Here is a 10,221-nt window from a genome sequence, read left to right as displayed (position 1 = left end):
TCACCCCAATCCATAATTAGTCACACTACCCACTGCACTCCGTGGGATTTAAGTTAGCCATGGCTAACTAAACCCCATTTAATTTGGAAGGCCTTCGCTAACTAGGATCTGGGCTTGTGGATTTCAGCTTGATACACAGGCAACCTGCTCCCATGTGTGGTTCCTCAGATGCAAGTCCCATTTTATACAATGGAGCTTTCTCCCAGATAACAGCCCAATCCTGTGTTCCCGTCCCATGCCACGTGGCTCTGGTAGCACTGAAAACAGCTGCCACCGCATCCAGCATGCCCATTGCGGCCGTGGGCGGCACCTGGGGAAAAGGGTCAGGGAAGTAGTCCCATAATGGGGCTACTCAAAGAGTGTTTGTGTAGGGTGCCTCGCATGAACGCTCTGCACCTGCCTCCCTCCCTTCCTGCTTCCTACCCCCCCCCCGCATGCCTGCCATCTTCCCACCCCCTCCCTCCCTGGAACGCCTCCTCCCAACCTCCCCTCCGCCCCCGCTTACATTACTGTGGCTTGGTGGTCACTGCGAAAGCCAAGTGGCAGAGGCCAGGCACCCGCCCACCGCTAGCCCAGCGCCGGCCAATGCTGGGTTAGCATGGGTACTCACTCATTTGCAAACATGCCTTATGGCATGTTTGTGATAGTGTGCACCGGCAGTAAGCCGGCGTATCGAGCCCAGGATTGGGCTCTAAGTCAGTTGTGCGTGAGATTATTAGAATGTCTTGCTAGTGACTTCAGTTGAATTAGCTTCTGATGTAGGTTGCTATGTCTATAGGCAAAACATACCACTGTGTGTGTCTAAACGTGCACATATGTTCCAGGACAAACAGGAAAATGTAATGAGCAGAACCCATCCTGTTCTGTTTGGCATCTGCTTGAATCGAGTACTGTACAACCAGCCATGAAGCCATCCCAAAAGAGCAGTGATACATTTTGGCATTCGGTATGATTCGGTAGGCTATTTTCCTTCAGTCGTGGCTGCACCACAATCGTCAGAACTGGGACATCTCATTCCAATTGCCTTTCTTCTCATTCCTAGCATACTGAGGACTTGAGTGTAGTTTACTGTTTGTGCTGTTTACTTTAGAGCTTTTTATTTGCAAAATAAGTTACAACAATCCTGCGCCCCCCCCAAAAAAAAACCCCTATTCTTCCTTCCAATATGTATCTTCTTTCTACTTAGATATTTGAGGCTACTTTGCTCAAGCATGGTTTCCACTCTCCTCAATGCCCAACCTCCTGGCATAGACAGCACACCAGATGGGAAACAATGGAGAGAGAGTAGAGTTCTTAGCTCCAAACCAGATGGCTGTCCTTTTAAGAATCTCCACTCATCAACCAAGGTGGAGGGGTCATCAGAATCTGGAGAGAGAAGATATCAGTTGAAGCTGGGACTCCACTGGAGAAAACTTGTTCGTCTGGCACTCTCCAAGGTCCTGTGGCTGCCTTCCAATGCCCTATTGCACCTTGTGACTTTCACTTGGGGAGGGGACAATTCCCATCATTAAATGTGACACACACACAAAAATGAACTAAAACCTTATGTGGAAGTACTGTGGGCTGCAACTTAAATTTGTATAATGGCTGTCAGTCTAAGGAAAGCCAGCTTTATTCCTTCGTTTTCCTCCTGTTTGTAATTACTGCTTGATGAACGTAGATATGAGTGTATGTTAAGGACTGCTGAAATTATGGGATCAACAGTGAGATTTAAATAGGCCCAAACTGGGGTTTTATAAATACAGGTGGGGCCTATTTATCCGAGTTAGTTCCGTGTCTCCACACGGAGTGGGTGGTTTTATGTGGGTTTATGTGGGTTCTCCCACAAGCCATAGGGTTCTCATCATGATTATGATGATGGTAACAGTACTCTCGCTCGCTCACTGTCTCTCAGGGCACAAGCCTATGCATGTCTACTCAGAAGTAAGTCCCATTGTATCCAATAGGTCTTACTCCCAGGAAAGTGCATAGGATTGCAGCTGTGCATGTGTGTGTAATAAAACTGAGGAAATATTCACTTTCACTGTTGTAAAAACTTTCTACATCTCAGAGTAGAGAGCCAGTTTTAATGGATGGCGCAGCTGCCTTAGGGTCAAATTCTCTCCAACTTTCCAACCCTGCTGTAGCCATGCTAATGGGGTGTGCATTGCATCCTATGATGGTATGGTAGTTACAGAAGCTTTGAAAAGGTAAGGGAATATTTGTTCCCTTGCCTCGAGGCTGCACTGCAGCTACACAGGTGCTGGAAAGTTGGACAGGATTGGGCCCTTAGTGGCTTTCAAGGACGTTTTTGAAGCCATAAACTGCAAGTAGTGCACTACAAATATTTAATTATTTCTTTTGAAGATGTTCACTTTGTCTTTGATCAAGTGGTTCTCAAGGTGGCTGACAAGAAACTGCAGTAATCAAAAAGCACCACACATAATGCAGACAATCCAATATTGTGGTTGACTCTTCTAGTCACAAAGACAAAGTTTTTGTCTCTGGCTTCATTTGTAGATCTCTGAATGATTGGAGAAGTATTGTAATTTATATTATGATCTGTTTATTTAGCATCTTCAGTGTACTGTATGTGGCACTTTCTTTAGAGTGAAAAGATAGTTCTCTTCCCCAGGGAGAATGGGGAAGGCCTCGCATTCCAAAAAATCCTGTCCACATTTTCAGAATCCAGCATGTGAAAAGAACCCCAAAATGACAGAATAGACAGATGCCAAAGGGACCTCACTAGATAATCCTAATGTGGTCTCCGAGTCATACCGAATCTAATCGACTTCTTCCATGAAGTGCTTTGCAAACTCATCACAGAGAGCCACTGTGTGCTCCTCCTCATGGGGTGGCACAGACAGAATCCCTATTTTGTCTCATCCCTCCAGCATGGCATGAAGACATTCAAACCCTGTGGACCACTGGACAGGGTACCTGGTATGTTGGATGGCATCACAATTACCACTGCAACTCCAGCTCCCCATCCCTGAAGTTGTGACTGCTGCCAGTGGCATAGCTATGGAGGTGCAGGGGGTAGCAGTCAAAACAGGCAACAAGCTTTTGAGGGGCAACAAGCTGAGCTTGACACTACTGGCCCAAACTGTGAAAATCTTGGTATGTACGAATAATACCATCATGTTATATATCATTGGAAAGGTATATATCGTTGGAAAGGTATATCAATGGAAAGGTAATTTCATCTAATGAAACAAACCATCAGAATATCTGTATTCTATCAAAAGTTATGGCCAATTAACCAGAAAACGAAAACACAACTGCCTTAAGGAACAAAAAGTGGATTTCTTTAACTCAAAACTGACCTATGAGACTGATTGTTCTGAGAGCCAATGAGATGTTATTATGATATAGCATGAAACCAATAAGGTGTTAATATGGAGGAGGCAGGTTTCCCCCCAATTTGCACTTTTTAAAAAGCCCAAGTGTGACGTCACTTCCGGTTGTGACATCACTTCTGGGGCATCATTTTGAGCTCCGCACTAGGCTACCTGTTCATTAGCTACACCACTGACTACTGCAATACCCCAAAACCCAGTGGGCAAATCTGGGAGAGACTTACACTTCCCACCTCATCCTGTCATACACAACAGGTTAGCACCCTCATCCAGGATGTTATTATTTGCTGATCAGGCATTCAGAAGCAGCAGATTCATACTCAGAGGATCATTGCCAAGAGTCAGAGGACTGGGGAAGGACCAGAAAAACAGACACACACTACAGGCAGCCAAAAACTCTTGATACAAATTACCATGGAGGCTTCACAACCAACTCTCTTCCTAAGAACTCTTTCCACACATCCCATACACACCTCCATATACCCCCCTCAGCCCCCCTCACTGAGGCTTGGGTTACCACACACCCCCTGTCCTCCTCTCACTGAGGCAGAGGACGCTCCTCTCCCCTCTTACAGCACCCCACTACCTTCCCATAGCACCCCCTCTCACAAATCATACTCCCTCTAAACTTTGTAAAAACAATAACTAAGAGGCCCATCATAAAAATTAGGGGAACCAGAAACCTTTGGAAGTCTGAGCATTGCAGGTCAGGCCTGATTTGCTCTACTTTTTCGCTGGGCTGATTTGTTCAGGGGGAATCGTCTGGTGGTCATTATTTTTTTTTCCACATTTTTATACCACCCACAGTGTACACAGCTGTTCCCCTTTTTTTGTTTGCACAACAACCTGTGAGGTAGGTGAGGCTGAGAGAAAGTGACGAACCCAAGGTCACCCAGGAAATTCGCTCCACTTTCACTGCTGCGGGGAGCCCTAACAAAAGTTCGCACCGGCTCCCCGCACCCTAGGGAGGCTGCAGGAGGCTTGGGTAAGTGCTCCCAAGCCCCTGCAGCCCAGGATCATGCCGCTGCCTCCTCCCTGCCACCAGGCTGCCCTCGCCCCTTAAGGGGGCAGAGGCCAGGGTCCACAGGCTGGGGTGTTGTGGCACCCCAGTTTGAAAAACCCTGGTGTAGGGGTACCTAGTATGGTTATCATATGGCCTCAGGGCTGACACTCACTGAACTACTGGATTTCCAGGGCACAGCCAGTCTCTGTCCTGAATGTATTTGGCTTGCTCCCAGACACCAAAGTTATCCCCAAAGGGAAGCTGCCACCACCACTTTTTACCTACCAGTCCTCCAGTCAAGGGGAAGCTTAAGGCCTATGAGTATTGCTCCCCAGTCATTAACAGTTCAGAGCAACACAAACCACAGTGCTTCTTACCTCCAAGGTCCTGACCAAATGCTCAAAGACGGTAATGTGGCCAATATGTTAGGATGGCAAAGAGCTAGGTGAATATGTTCCTTCTTGGACAACTCAGCTGTAGAACTTATAAATTTATTGAGGGCCCATCCTATCCAACTTTCCAGCACTGATGCAGCTGTGCCAATGGGGTGTGCATTGCATCCTCTTCAAGATAAGGGAATGTTCCCTTACCTCAGAACTGCGTTGAGGTTGCATTGACACTGCAAAGTTGGATAGGATTGGGCCCTGAGATAGAATAAAGGTTTAGGTTGTACAGAATTTACAGCCCAATCCAACGCCCCAACTCCCCATTTGGCAATGCAGCAGCACAAACATGACTCTTGCAGAATTGTCATGAATATGTACAGTTTAGGCCTAGCAGCATGTGGAGCCTGAACCAAGGTAAACCAGTAACAGAGAAGTGGTTTGCAGTTCCTAGCTGCAAGGATGTAACCACAGCCAACGAAATTTACAACTCAGTTGGAGGTGATAATGTACCACCTAAGCAGACAGAAAGTCGCTCATCAAGGGGGAATGCAGCTGTGAATCTCCAGTGGGGAGGGGAGAGCTGAGAGGGCTAGCATCCAGCCCCACTTCGGGAAGATTCTGTCCCCAAGGTTTTCTGATTGGACAGTTTAAATGAGTACAGAGTCACCTGAGTCCTGGTAGCATGAGAAGTTAAGAACAAAGCCCAAGGGGTGTGTGGCAGTCTTTGTCTTTTGTGTCAGTCTTTTGGTGGAAAAGGTGGGTGCAGCATCCTGCAAGGAGAATCTGGTCTGTCAGGGCCATGTGGCCTATTAAGTAACTGGGAGCTGAAAGATCTACAAAGAAAGCTGACCCAGGTGAGAGTTAGGAAATAATAGAGATAGCCATTTAGCTTTGTTATTTTAATGCTGGTATGTTTCCTAGAAGTTTTATGCCTCTAGCATTTGCTGCCTTTTGTAACTTTTTGTAACCCTATGTATTTAATAAAGTAAAAATCCTTTTACTAAGTTGTTCATTGTCTGCTGGGGACAAAGGTTCAGAATCCTGCCTAGCTGTTCAGCAAGCTACTAAATCCTCATTGAGGACTAGTAACCTGAGGACTGAGGCTTGAATGAGAGATTGTGCTCAGTGCCTGCAAGGGATAGAATTAAGCCTAGAGGGTCTCGGTATCCCTGGACTGAGACACTGGCACATACAGGGTGGTGGCAGTACTACCGAATAGGGGTCCTTGAGGGCTCTAGGGTTCTAGAACCAAGAACTCTGAGCACCCCAAACCCTGGCAGTGTACGACACCCATGTGGCAATGCAGCAGCACCAACGTGACACTTGCTGAATCCTGTGGGTGTGTTTTGGCATCTGAAGATTTAAAAAAAGATTGGACAGATTTTTGGAGGAAAACTCCATCACAGATTACAAGGCGCAATGAATATGTACAGTATGAGATTAGCTGGTCGCTCATCATGTGGGCCGGCTAGGAATTTTTTTCTGTCATCCAAATTGGCTGTGAATGGCAGTTTTTCTGGCCATGGATGGCAGCTTACCCCAGACTGGTGAGGAAGGAATGGTGTGTTCAGTAGGTTTCATGTTTTAAAATTGGTTACTTGCGTTTCATAAAGTGGCCAATCTTAAACCCAAGCTGCAGTCTGGTGTCCAGTGGTGGAACTTCCCAGCCCCGTGCCCCAGAGCAAGGGTCTGCAATGGCGCCCCATGCGGGCTGTCTCCGCTCCCCTGTGGGCAAATCTGCCCCCCCACCACTTGCGCAACCCAAGGCTGCATCAGGTAAGCGTCTCTGAGGTTTCCTGACGCTATAAACTGTGCTTCTGGAAAACCAGAAGCATAGTTTCTGACCCCATCAGGAGTCTCAGAGAGCCTTCTGCGGGGTCCTACAGCCTCGCACCTGGGGCATTTGCCCCATAGAATACAATGGGAGGTCTGCAACTTGCTGGTGACTTTGCTGGGGGGTGAGAGAGATGCGGCTGAGTGGTAGTGATATCTTGTGGCAAATATCTTGTGGTCTTGTGTGCTCCCTGAGGCATCTGGTTGGCCGCTGTGAAATATAGGAAGCTGGACTGATTGGCCCTGGACCTGATCCAGCTGGGCTGTAATTATGATATTGGCGTGTGCCCCTGCTGCTGATACTGCCCCCTTCCCAGTCCTGGTCTACCCTCATCTGCTAAAAAAAGATTTTTGACTGAAAGGTCTGATTTTGGATTGTTTCTTATCTATTTAATTGACAGCCAGTTCTACAAAGCTAGAAGACTTTAAAGAGAGAGACGTCGATCCTCTTCTCCAGAAAGCTATAAAGAAAATGAAAAGATTGGACCAGATACTGACAATCTCATGAAAAGGCAATTAAAAGACAAGGCAGAGAATTAAAAACAAGACTGTGGGAAGAATTTCAGGTCAGAAATTAATTCAAAAATAATCTTGTTGCCAAATATTCTTGAAATCTAACATGATCTAGAACTGTGAATTTCACTAAATTGCTGCTGGTTTAAAAGCCATTTTGACCCAATGTTGCATGTATGCAACAGGGATCAAATGTGTACCACTGTGGGCTGTGCAGAAATGGGTTCATACAATGAAAAACTGCCCTTGTCTGGGGAATCTATAGAAAGTGTTAGCTCAGTACTCAATCACTGATGCTCAGTATTCAGTCATACTCTTTAGCACAGTGATACTAACATGTATCAAAAATGTTCTGTGTGCTTACACAAGACTTGAAGTTCTATAGGACATTAAACATTGTCAACAAAAAGATCTCTGTGCTATTTGACCAAAAGGCTATATGGAAATAAAGTCCAAAGTTGAAAACCTGGTTTTGCTTTTGTACCACTCTGTGGTTCTCCCACAGTCTGTGACCTTTTTCATACATGCACTATATGTGCACTTTTTGTCTGTATACAGGCTATGTCATCTCAAAGTTCCTCTGTGACTACTGAAGAGGTAGAAAACACCAGCAGATTTTTAGCTTTGACCTCATCTTTACAAGAAACACCTGGTAAGTAACAAAAATAGGGAATAGCAAAAATGTCATTCTCAGCATTAAAATATCAGTTAGCAGCAATAAGGAAATCTGATGTATAGTCAGATCTTATATGGGATCTGAGTGTGAGAGAGAGAGAGCTCCACCTTGCTGCACGTATTCTGGCTACAGAGATTTTAGGCCCCCCTTCCCCTCTTTAGCCTCTTTGCTGGCTCAGGGGCTCCAGGAGTGTTACTGTTCCTTTGCAAGGGGAACCTCTTCCAGGGCTATTTCCCTGCCTGGTTGAGGCAGAGCCTTTTTGCAGTGTTTTGGGCTACCTGGAAATGGATTGAGACGCCAGCGCAGGGCAAAGGAGACAAAGGTGTGTGTGACTTTCGGTTCCCCCACCCCATTGAGACAAATCCAGAGATAAAAAATCCATGGATAAATAGGCTGCACCTATATAAGACAATCTAAAAGTACCAAGGCCATACTGTATTTACCTTTCATTGTGCAAGATTAAATAGGTGTTTACATTATGAACAATAGGTATTCCTAAATTGGCATGAGAAACTAGTCTTCTCATTCAGATATTTAGGCATTAATTTCCACTATAAGCATTCGTGGGTTTCTCACCGTAATGCAGTCCTAAATGCATCAAAAATCTCATCCCTTGCAATTTCCCGGTTTTTTTTTTAGCCAAGGTAACAGATATGTCCCGGCTGCTTTAGAGGTATTCAAGGCTAAGGTACTTTCGCAAGTTCTTTATGGCTGTCCAATCTGGCATAAGGCCTTGAATCATTCAACTGAGAGCATACAGGCATCCTTCCTGCGGAGGATCTTGGGTTTTCCCAGATGTGTCCCATACTCTGTGATGTGTCTTGAAGTGGGTTTTATTAGACTTAAAACATTGACTTGGTTGAGATCAGTAAAATTTTGGCTTGCAATCCTCTTCAGTGCTGCCCCATATGGGCTAATGTACCAGCTTCTGGCTGATCCAGTACTACCTGTGGAGGTTGCGGATTTACTCACCAAGCTTAAATCGATAGGACTAGACACAGCAAGCCTGGGTATGATTGGTTTAAGCGAAGCCTACAGGACTATCAAGGAAAGATTGCTCGATATTGAGCGTCAAGAGCTACTCTGTGCAGCTAACACCATTTGCTCCCCTCTCCATCTGCACATCCCAGTCAGCTTTGGGAAGCCAGCTTCTTTCCTTTATCATCTGCAGTGCCCACAGGCTTGCAGAGCATTCTCCCTTGCGAGATGCAATGCCTTTCCATCAGCTCTGCTAGCGGGCAGGTTTAGTGGCATTCCCTACTCAGAAAGAGGATGTACCTGTGACAGGAATTGTGTGGAGACATTACATCATATATTTTTTTACTGCCCACTCCATGATACCCTTTGTAAGATCTATCTGGCTCCACTGCTGAACAAAATGCAGGGCTGGGAGGATTCATTTAAATTACAAACTCTTCTTTCCATAGAGGAAACTGACTCTCTTGACAAGGTTGCCAACTTTGTTTCCGGGATTCTGGCAGGACGGAATTCTGGGTCTTCCGCTATATTATGGTGAATGGGGGGAGGGGGTATTGGATGATTATGAGTGCTTTATTTTATTGTGTGTTCTGAATGTTTAATGTTTGGTTGTTGTTTCGTATTTCCATTATCTATGCCAATAAAGGTCTTATGTATGTATGTAACTAGTCTTCTAATTAAATAAGAAGAAAATTGGTGCTCCTTGTTCCAGGAATTGTTTTTCAGTATCACAACCAAACATATATTGCTATCTAGCTAGGAGAATGTCTTATTTTGAAAATGTCATTTTATGCGTGTTTCATAAAAGACCGCATATTAGAAATAACCTATTATTAAGGCAGCTTAATGCTTTTATTTTTTAATTTTCTCTTTTAATGCATCCTAGGTTTACTGAGGACTAGAAACCAGTAGTGATGTAGGGGGCAAAATGATGAATTTGGAGCAGGGGTGAGAGTAGGACTGTTGAATTCATTTCTGCCTCTGACAAATTTTTTAGCATAAAATCATTAACTTGCAGTCCAATCCTATTAGGCCTCTGTGCCTCTGGAATGTGTATCCAGGCAGTACAGTGTGCTTTACAGTAATCACAATGTGCAACTTGCCATTCTACTCAGCTGGGTCACCGCAAATAGTGAGTGGCCGCGGCTGTCCAGCAGCAGCTTCCATAAAAGCCCTGATGCCAATAAATCAGCATGGGGGGCAGATGGGGGTGGGAAGAATGGCTAGGCCAGAAATGGAGGAATGGGGCAGAGACTCTGGTGGTGGGGATGTCAAGGGCAGCATGGTGGTGGTTACTGGGGACAATGGTTCTGCTGATACCCAATCACCCTTTCCCTGAGTCCACTCAGATTTTCGCTAGTAAAATAGCTGGTGCAGATCTGAACAATTGGGACCAGGGACGCTTGCCTCCAGACAAGGAAACAAATGTTCCTTTTCCTCAGGGAGGCTGCTGGGTCCCAAAACTCCCTGCTGCATCATTGGCAGGAGATGTAG

The sequence above is a fragment of the Tiliqua scincoides genome, chromosome 5 (genome assembly GCF_035046505.1).
Source record: "Tiliqua scincoides isolate rTilSci1 chromosome 5, rTilSci1.hap2, whole genome shotgun sequence".
NCBI lineage: Eukaryota > Metazoa > Chordata > Lepidosauria > Squamata > Scincidae > Tiliqua > Tiliqua scincoides.
This window is presented reverse-complemented; position numbering follows the sequence as displayed.